At 33.9% G+C, this 11,469-nt stretch overlaps 1 long non-coding RNA gene across 1 annotated transcript; it reads right to left on the reverse strand.

Annotated features, from left to right (window-relative positions):
- On the reverse strand, nucleotides 7,552-11,211 carry LOC109830505. The gene is made up of 4 exons (XR_002244321.1): nucleotides 11,131-11,211; nucleotides 9,854-9,946; nucleotides 9,159-9,218; nucleotides 7,552-8,090 (listed from the first exon to the last, which is right to left on the reverse strand). It is a non-coding gene; the product is annotated as an uncharacterized LOC109830505 (long non-coding RNA).

Below are 11,469 nucleotides of genomic sequence, written 5' to 3' on the forward strand. Positions count from 1 at the left end.
AGTTCTATAAGCTCCACTGATTATACCATCTGTGGAATAAATGAGACACGAAGGGTACTTCGCCGTTTGTGAACGACACGAGGTTCCCGATCAGTTCGTGTCTTTGTTATTCTGAAATTCCGTTACTTCACGTAGTTCGTCGATTCACTTCAAGCGTTCACCGAGATCAATCAAGCTTCTGTGAACCGGATAGTGACGTTCATCGTCTTTTCTTAGCGCTGAGCTGTTCGTGGAGACCTATAGGCAATTTTCGATGCCTACATACTCTTTTAAGAATAAAGAAATAGCAACCGGATATCTAGAACAATAGAGGTCCACCTGCTCCTAGGGGTGTCCATTTGTGCCCAAGGGTCGAGCCCGGGTTTGGCCTGAAAACCCGGGCCAGACCGTGTTCCGGGCTTGGGTATGGGCCGCCTTGTCGGCGCCCGGCCCGGGCCCGGCCGTAAAAACGGTCGGGCCGGGCTTGGGTATGGGCCGCCTTGTCGGCGCCCGGCCCGGGCCCGGCCGTAAAAACGGTCGGGCCAGGTTAGCAAGGTCGGGCTGGGCCGAGCAAAACGATCACATAAGTGACCGTTTTCGGCCACAACGCTCAAAATTTGACTGTTGTAGCCGGACCAGGCCGGTCATAATGGTCATTTTGACCGTTTTGACTGTTTTACCCCCCAAAATGGTCAAAAAATAATAAAAAATGAGGGTATTCTGGTCATTTGTTTTCCTCATCCAGAACTCATCTACTTCTCTCTAATACTCTCTTATACACTCTTATACTCTCTAATAATTATTTTAGCTCTCTAATTCTTCAATCAAATGGCTTCCGGATCTGATTACGAAGAGCAAAACCCAACTCCAAAAATGAGTCCTCCTCCTACAGCTACTCCTCCTACTCCTACCGATGTTGATCCCCGAATCCGATGGCGACGATTCTACACGAAGAGCTCCTAAAAGGCTGAGATCTGATGTGTGAAATTCTTTCGAAAAGATAAACGTCACCCGGGATAAACACGATAGGCTTCTCACCCAGAAGGCTAAGTGTGCGTTTTGCGGCCATATTTTCCAAGCTCATCATAAGAGCGGCACTAACCGCCTCAAACGTCATTTAGATAAACACAACAAAGGTCAATCCTCTCAAGGTGATATCCGACAATCTATGCTCTCCCAACTCTCATCTTTTGGTAATCTCAGTAGTTGGAATTATGATGCAGCCCGAGTCAGGAAATGTGTCATCAGATTTATCATTCTTAAACATCTTCCTTTTAAATTAGTAGAAGATGATGAATTTAAATATTTATTTACAGATTGTTCTTACCCCGCATTTAAAAAATTTCTCATCAAACTTGTCAACATGATATTTTAAAACATTATCAGGAGAACAATAAAAAATAATTTCTTATTTTTAAAATTTAAACTGTAAATTTTCTTTAACTTCTGATATTTGGACACCTAAAGCACAAACTAGTTATTTATGTCTCACAGTACACTGGATTGATGAAAATTGGCAAATGTTTAAAAGAATTATTTTCTTTATTGCATTTGAAGAGTCACATACTGATATTAATATTATAAATTTAATAATTGAAGAACTTTTAAAATTAGAAATTTCAGAAAGAATATTTTTTCTTTCACTAGATAATGCAAGTAATAATAATATAGCTATTGATTTTATCAAAAAATCTCCGTCATTGTCATGTAATGGTGATCTTTTTCATATTAGATGTATCTGTCATATTTTAAATTTAATTATTCAAAGTGCATTTAGTGAAATTAAACCTATGATAGAAAAGATTTGGTTAGTAACTTATGCTCATAATGCTTCTGAACAAAGAATTAGAAGATGGAAATAATTTTGTAAAAGAAAAAATATAAAACCCAGACTAATTCTAAAAGATGTTGACCATAGGTGGAATTCCACATATGTAATGTTAAGTGTAGGATTAGAATATAAAGAAGTTATAAATGATTTTATTAATTTTTATACTTCTAGTTCTAGCTCTGGTAGCATGTATGGAATAACTGAAGATGAATGGACAGTTATAAGTAATTTAAAAGAGATGTTACAAGTTTTTTATGATGCTACAATGTTATTATCTGGCTGTTATTATCCAACCATTATTTTAGCTGCTTTACAAATTTTAAATATTCAAAAAAAAAATATCGTATGGATGATTATTTTGGAAATATAATTTTTCAAATGGAAAGTAAATTTAATAAATATTTTAGGCTTATTCCTCTAATTTTTGGTTTGGGGGTTCTTATTGATTCGTGTTTGAAGGATATTGGCCTTAGAAGTTTGTTAAATTCCTTGTATGATGGACAGATTATAGACACTGATGATGGTTAAACCATTACTGCTACTACTCATCATAATATTATTAGAAATTATTTTCAAAGATTATATGATGAGTACGCAGCTAAATATGGTATAGCTACATATCAGTCTACAGCTTCGGCTTCTTCGAGCTCAAGTCGGGGCAAAAGTATAAGTTTTGATAGGTATGTAATGGTAATTGAGCTAACTGGTGGATCTGGACTTGGATCGTCATTGGAGATTTCTGAAATTGATCAATATTTAACTGCATCTTTAGTTAAATGTCAAAATAATAGTTTAGATATTTTGTAACTGTGGAAAGTATATGGAACAGTTTCATATCCTATACTTTTCATCATGGTTCGTGATTTACTAATAATGTAGGTTTCCATGGTAGCAATTCGGAATCCGCCTTCAGCACAGCCAGACGTTTGATCGACGATTACAGGACATCGTTAGATTCGTATACTGTACATGCAGTGATGTGCTCACAAGATTGGTGGAGGTACGAGAAAAGAACGCAATGAATCGATCGGATGGCTAATATTGAAGATAAATTTGAAGAGTTGGGAGTAACAGATAGATATAAAGAGTAAATAATATTCATCAAATTTTAATTTTTTATTTCTTAGCTAAAAATTTATAATAAATTATTTTAAAAATAGTTACAAATGATAGTGATATAGGTAAGTATGTGTCAACCTAGTTGGGATGTACTCATCTGTTATGATGTGACGAATTCGAAAATAAATTTATAATTATAAAGGATTTACTGATTATTAATAAAGAAGTTATTTTTATTATTTTAATTTTTATAATTTTTTGTATTTGTAATTTATGTAATTTCAAGTGATTAATAATATTATTGTTTTTATTAAAATTTTGTGTAATTTTTTATGTATTATAAAAAATTTAAAGAGAAAAAAAATTGAAAAACAAAAAAACCGGCCCGACCCGAGGCCCTGCCCTCTCCGGCCCGAGCCCCGGTTTTTCGGGTCGGGTCGGGTCGGGCCGACCCGTTTAGACACCCCTACCTACTCCTCAAATAATTTTAATGATTTTAAGAGTTAAAATAATTCAATCTGGGGTCCATTTGTAACAGGTAGAACTACATGGTATTTTTTTTTTTTTGATCAAAGAAACTACATGGTATTGATTCATAATAAATAGAGCTTTATGAGATCTTTTTGCAATGGTGTGATACTATAATGAGTCTGGTTACCATTAACCTAATATATAATTTAAATTTGGAGATTGTGTGATGTAATATTATGATTGTACTAACATAGTATTAATGACGGCACTGATGTGGATTGATTATAGTTATGTTTTGATGTTTATTACACATATTTGCAGGCTAAATAATCAGATTGACATTCTAACTTGACATGTTTTTATTTCTGCTCCAGTATCAATGATATTTTAACATTTATTTTGAGAAAAATAAGAGACTTATTGTCATTGTGGCATAAGTCAAAATAGTATACTGCAATCTCATTTTGCTGTACTTGACAAGTGGCGGACATTTATAATGTCTTCTATAGGTGGGTGAGCTCCATAATCTTTTATTATGTGATGTTTTAAAAGGAGAAAGGATTTGAATTTGAATTGTAAGAGGGCTGGGTAAGTCACATGCTTTATGCCTTTTTTTTTTGTGAAAAAGGAGCATGTAGGAAAAGAGCTTGCTCAAGAGTGAAACCCGCGTTCACATTGTTTTATCTTCCTTTTCTTGTTTTTTTTTTGCTTCATTTAAATTATTAGGGGTTTTTTTCCTTAGAAACCACCTTACAAATAGAAGTATTATTTAAAAAAAACAATCTATCATTTTTGATTTATATATAAACCATTTTTAAATTGAATTTTATTCAATTAACCATCAACTAGTCAAAATTTTTAGAAAATCATAAAAACCCTTAAAATTTCACAATTTTGACACACGACTCACTTTGTTAATGTTTAAGTCTACTTATGATACAAAATACATACTATAAACATGCATTTTTAAAGTTTATTTTTTATTGTGGTTGATTAGAACAAAAACCCACTTTAAAAGTTGTTTACTCATAAATTAAAAATGGAAAAATTACCAGATTGGTATGTTTTATTTGACCCCACATACCAACTGATTTATTTTCTTACTCGAATGACATGATATATTTTGTGTAAAACGCTGACAAGCACCCCTATTTTTTGGCCAGAGCCAAAATTTCAGCTACTTCAATCACGTGTGCTCAAAGAGTTAGGGTTCAATTTGGGAGTATTCTTCTTCTTTCAGCAGTAAATTAGGTAAGGAGAATTGAAACTGAAGATCAATATATTTCTAAAACGCAGATTAAGGATGCCCTAACCCAATTTAATCATAGGAGGAAGAAGACTACTCTCGAATTAAACCGTAACTCTTTTGAGACCTAATTTGTAAATAAAACAATTAAAAAAACCTTGCCATCTCATACAAATGATCTCAACTAGTTACCAAGTTACTAACCACATAGGACACACATGAGTGGTCATGTGACTGAACTTACCGGAATTTTGCTCCAGCTAAAAAATATGAATACTTATCACCATTTTGCACAAAATATACCATATCGTCACGGGAATAAAAAAATATACTTAGTTGGTACACGGGGCCAATAAAAATATAACAATCTAATAATTTTTCCAATTAAAAATAAAAGATGATTTCTATATAATGACTCTATTTTAAGGTGGTTTCCCAAAAAAAAGGCCTTTAAATTAATACACCACTAATTGCACAATATATTTTGTACTCTTTCAAAGATTCAAGTATCCTCTAAAAGTATAGACACGTCGGTTCTAATTGTGATTGAAGAGGAGGTGCCCAACTTATATTATCTAATAATTAAAATATGACAATTTAGTTAACATCACTTAAAATTACCCCTGCCTCCATCCTTCACAGTAAATTCCCATCTCGTGACCTTTATTACCGTCATAAGCTTTTTTCATAACAACTCCATCACTTCAAAAACCACAGTGAATTCTAGGAGAGGAATTATAAGAGATTACTTCAAAATACAAAATGAATTTGTGAGAGGAAGTATAACAGATAACACGCTTACAATGTCTTACCTTATTTGTTTGTGCGCCCAACAACCAGCTTTCCATGTCTTACCTTATTTGTTTCAATCTTCTTTAAGGGGCTGTTTGGTTCGTTTCCTTGATATAGGGAAATGCGATTCCATGTAAAAAAATATAAGTTTTGAGTTTTCCAAACTTTTCCAAGAAATAGATTGTTTTGCTTTGGTTCGCACATAAAAAAGTTTTGAGTTTTCCAAACTTTTCCAAGAAATAGATTGTTTTGCTTTGGTTCGCACATAAAAAATGATGAGAAACCAATGTATTTATTTTTCTTGTGTTTGGTTCGCATAGAAAAAAAGGAAAACTTTTGTAAACAAAGCAAAGAAGGAAAAAATCTGACGTGACAGAGTTTTCATCAATTTCACTCGGTTGTGGAAGGAAATCGGAGAGGGAAAAAAATCTGAGCTGGCGGCGATTTCAGCAGAGTTTTCCCTCTTCCATCCGAAGAGGGAAAAAAATCTGAGCTGGCGGCGATTTCAGCAGAGTTTTCCCTCTTCCATCCGAGCGAACCAAAGTGGCACAAAGAAATGGACGGAAACAAAAAAACTGACGTGGAGGGCTAAAAATCTGACGTGGAGGGGTTTTCTGAGTTTTCCACCCCTTATAATAGCGAACCAAACAGCCCCTAACATGAAAAAACAAGGCTAAATGACACTTATATACCCTATTGTTTCGCTCTTATAACAGTTATATATCCTAAGTTACAAAACATAGTAAAAAAATACCCTAAGTTAGCAAAATTTTGCAAGTTGGTACCTTCTGTTAACCAACCGTGAGAATATTCTCTGGAATATTCCCACGTGCTGGATATATGACCAACTTGAATGCTTCTTACTCTCATTTATTGCAGTATTTACTATATTACCTACCTACCCCCCAATTAAATTATTGTCATCATCATCTTCTTCTTTTCATGGCCTCCAGCTTCTTCTTCCTCTTTATCTTTTATAGGTGAAAGAAAATGAAGCTCTTCTCATCTAGAGCTTCAAGTGAGTCATCAAGCTATGTTGTTGGTGAAGAGAAGGACAACCATGTATGTAATAACATCCGAACTGAAAAATTAGTTTTTAACATCATAATTAAATCTTCAAACCATATAGATTCAGTAAAAAAGATGAAATTTAAATATAATATCCAAAGCTTCAAGTTATACCTTGAACAAGAATTTAACTAGTCAACTCCCAAGCTTAATCGTAAAAGCACAAAATTTTAACCAGTCAATTCCCCATGCTTAATCACAAAAGCTTCATAAATAGATTTTTTAACATATGAACACGCTTAGCTATGTGTACAGATGATTGGAAATCAAATATTACCAAAATAGCATAATTTGATTGCAATGTAAAATTTAATAAGCCGAAATTACTCCAAAATTAGAAAATTAGATGTTTTTAATGTAGGAATCATGAAGTTTAGCCTAATTAACCCTAGAAACTTTTATTTCAAGTCAATCGTCAAAAAAAGACCACACAATCTAATTAATGTCGAACTAGGGTTAAGGGACTGACATCGATAATGAGCCAAAGATTGAGAGGAGCTTGCTATTGTATGTGCATCCTTGGACGATCGCTCTGGTATCGACTCTTCTCTTTTGTCAATGAATTTAAGAAAGCACAGGCTCCTGATTGCTGTAATCTCAATTTCACATTAAGGGTGCGTTTGGGAACTTTGATTTGGATTTGAGAAGTTGATTTAAAATCAAGGGATTTTAAATTTAGGATTTAAAATCCATGATTTAAGAAATCTTTTGTTTGGATATCTTTATTAAATGAAAAGATTTGAAATCTTTGATTTCAAAATCTAATGTTTGGGTACTTTATTATACATGAATTTGAATTTAAAATTGATAAAAATTTATTCTCTTAACCCATCTTGTTTACATCAAATGCAATGGAGATGTGTAAAATAGTAACAAAAAAATACAAATCTAGGTAATTTTGACGATGATAGCTACATTTGCTAAGTTTTCAAATTCATTGCTCACCATAACTTGTCTAGCATCATACATGAACCAAAGGAAGAGCACAAATAATTACTTCCAGTCCAGAATTAGCACCTAGAGAAAAACACAGGTAATATAAAAAAGAAAAAGATTAAGAAAACAAAAAAGGAAGCATGTACTTCGGATCTCAGAACTCAACACATTCAGACATACGTTCAGATACTTGAATTAAACAGTCAAAACTATTCAGATCCTTGATTTTTACAAGTAACGGTCGAAACAAAGACCATAGTCTATGAAATACAGAACATGTAAAATAAAAAAAATCAGACAAGAAATGACCCAAAGTGGAGAACAAAAATGAGAATGTCTGTTCTTTCCAACAAATTGAAAGAAAAAAGAATACAGAGCTGAAAGAAAAAAAGAATACAGAGCTAAAAGAACAACCTACTCTACATTAGCCCGTAAGCTACACTAGTTATACAACATTTTACCATGTGCGAGTATAACACACAATGAATATGAGACTCCTGGATGCAAAATGGCACCCAAGCACTGTATCAACCACCCACTAACCTCTCGAGATCAAAACCTAGTTAAGGTTGTTCTTTTTTTCGTGAATTAGCAAAGGCTGCTGCCGCGGTTGTTCGGCTGACAGCTGTGAGCAATGGCGGCCGGCGAACGAGCAGGGCGGTGGAGGAGGCTGTGGCTGTCAAGATTCAGGCTTATTTTCGATCTCATCTGGTAAAATAAATAAATAAATAAATAAAGAAAACTTCTGTCCCGCCTTTTCAAATTATTCATTTACACCAGGATGGTTCTAAAAAAATAGGCGAATGTAGATAATATAAAAATCTTCTGAAATTGAGGGGAAGAACTGTGCTATAAATGTTTCTGGATGTTTGTAACTGGTTTAGATACAAATCCAAATAAGATCATGATTTGTGAAATGGTCATAAAATGGAAATAGCAAAAATGGATTGAAGAACTATCCAATTTATCTACACACAATTGAAGAAAATAATAGGCCAGATATAAGATAGTAATGCAGGAGCAACTGAAGAAGCTTATGTATTTCAATGCTGGATATAATTAGCATGAGGATACTCATATTCAGCATTCCTTCCACCTCGATCCTTTCTTAACTTGCAGCAATCTCTAATTCAGAGTGCAAATCTTATAAAGATAGTTCCAAAACAAAGAGAACATAGATAAGCAAAAGGGATACTCTGAATTTGAGGGGGGGTAAACTGTGCTTTAAACATTTCTGGGTCTTCCATAACACCCTGTGCATGTGTATTTGAAAAGAAGTTAAAAAAAAAAACAAAAACAAAAACAAATCCAAATAAGATCATGATTTGTGAATTGGTCATAAAATGAATAACAAAATAAATAATTTTTAATGCTACATGAAGCCTATTCATCAATGTGGGGGGTGGTTATGAGTCAAGGGGAGAAGAAAATTTAGATGCAGTGACAGCTATATCTGAACAAATGACAAATTTAGATGCAGTGACAGCTATATCTGAACAAATGACAAGTATACCTAATACATACCACAACCACAACCACAAAAAGCACTAGTACAGCTATATCTGAACAAATGACAAGTATACCTAATACATACCACAACCACAACCACAAAAAGCACTAGTATTCCTGAATGACAAGTATACCTAATATCAAACATGGAAAATAACAATAATTGAACAAATGCAATTCAATAAAGAATTCAAGACGTATAGGATTAGCTATAAATATCCCAAACTTGAATCTACACGATTGAGTAACAATTAGCTTAAATTTCACCTTGTTCTTTGAACACTCCGAAAGTTTTTGCCCCACTTCTTTCACTCTTTACTCTTCCTCCTATAGAAAGTTAACAGAAAATTAATATCACTTAACTGAAAAATGAAAGACGTACACATTATCGGTAATCAATGTTACTAAAATCTTAGACAGTACAATAGTGCAGAAAAAGTAATGTGTTCATACTCTGGTACTAGCATAACTTTCAACAATTGTTTAACCATAAACATCCAACCGTGTAGTTTGATATCATCATGCATCATAAAATCCCCGGCCCATTTGTATACCCAGCATCCACAAGAAAGTATTTATCTACATAAATCCTGAATAAAAGTTGAAGATAATAGATTGCAAAGGTATATAAGCTGGAAATTCTTTCTAATATTGTAACTAATCCCATCATAAAATCCCCAGAGTCAAGTTATAATTCACTTGTGTCCTTAGTCTCTGAATCACAACAATGAAGCCACAGATTTCAGAGATTATGCTTCCAACATCTTGGTCATCCCAATCCTGATATATATAGCAAGTTAAAAAAAATTTCACTAGTTACTCGGTTATTTGAAAAAGACATTATACGTGTTTTGCACATTTTTTATCATTTTTAACTGCGCTCAAACAGAACATAACATGTTATCTAATTGTTTGACATGTTTGTGCTTCAAAATAATTTAATAGATTGAGAAGAATGATACCTTGAACATTATGACACTCGCAAGGATGGTTAATGTGGTGAACATAACATAGTATATTGGAGACACTATGGCGGTGTTAAATGTGTCGAGGGCCTGAAATATTAGAAGCCGATTCAATTTAGTACCATTCAAGCAGAGGCAAAAGATATAAATAAGACACTTCTAGTATTTTAAGTAAAATACATTTATATTTTCTGCCAGATGAGATATCTTCACAGTTACACCCAATCACAGTAACTTCAAAGGGGAGAACGATAGAGAGCAGTTATGCTTCTATTGTGGTGATCATGCCACAAATTCAACATATCATGACTTTTGATTATGTGCAGTCATTCACATTTGACCAAGCTTGTGCTATCGATGGTGCTTCTTTTTTGTATGTGAATGCTGGTATTTGTATATCCAATAATGCCACACATGAAAGAAACTCAAACTATGGAATTATGCCATCCTCTTGTCGGCTGATATGTCACCCTTTACGTTGTTTTTTTACATATATCGTTGATATACCCTCGTAAATAAAACAGGCTCTTGATATTAAGGTAGATCTCATATCCGATATTGTGGCTGACACGTGTGACAGGGCTATAAACATTCAGAACACCAAAAAATGTTCAAGAGTTTGAGGAAAAGAAGCCAGTAACCAAATCAAACACTTGTAATATGGCGAGCCCTAGCTGTATGAATTCCTCAGCATCTTCCTCCTTCATTTACATCTTTAGTACATGACATTAGATAGTAACAAGATGAAGATCCTGGCCCTAGTCTTTCTCCACACCGACTTATTTCATTGTTCAGACCCACTGCTAAATAAGACATTCAAACAAAAAGGCTCCAGTGACATAAATTTATGAATCAAATCTATCAGAAAGCAATATAGATTAGAAGGTGATATGTAATGAATATTGTCGTTCACATGAATATGAAATAGTCATATGCGCATCAAATGAGTATTCGATAATCACAAAAATCAAATATGTGAATGATCATAGTTCGCATTTAGTAGACGAATATCAAAGTATGCTGATTTCTCTTAAATGACCATATGAATCAAATTTGAACAAATACTTTATCAAAATGAATACTCAATAACATAAGACCACACTAAAGGACCAGGTTTTGTTACATGTTCAACAAATCAATTACCAGGTGACACCGACCTCCAAACCAAAAAAAAATTTCACAGAATTAGAACCATCAAAATTATGCAAAATTAGTCCAAAAAGAAAAAAAAAGGGAAAAGAAACACATTTGGGGAGAAGCAAAAGAGAACTCACCCAAATGCAAGACAGAGTTTCAGTTCCCAAACCTGGAAAAAGAAAATAAGCAAGTTATATAACATGAATCCAACATTAACACTATATAGGGGGGGGGGGGGGGAGGCGGCGGGGGGGGGAGGGAGAGAGAGAGAGAGATTTTTGAGAGAGAGAGGATCGCGATTTTTGAGAGACAGAGGATCGGGTCGGGATTTGATAAATGACACAGGGTGGGTTGGAATTTGAAATCAGGGGTTTTGGGCTCTCAAATTCTTCTTTGTTAAATCAATTGATTCAAAATCTTGGTTTAAATCAAAATCCAAACTAGAGATTTGGATTTGAAATACCCTGGATTTTAAA

This window comes from Asparagus officinalis, chromosome 2 (genome assembly GCF_001876935.1).
Source record: "Asparagus officinalis chromosome 2, Aspof.V1, whole genome shotgun sequence".
NCBI classification, from domain to species: Eukaryota; Viridiplantae; Streptophyta; class Magnoliopsida; order Asparagales; family Asparagaceae; genus Asparagus; species Asparagus officinalis.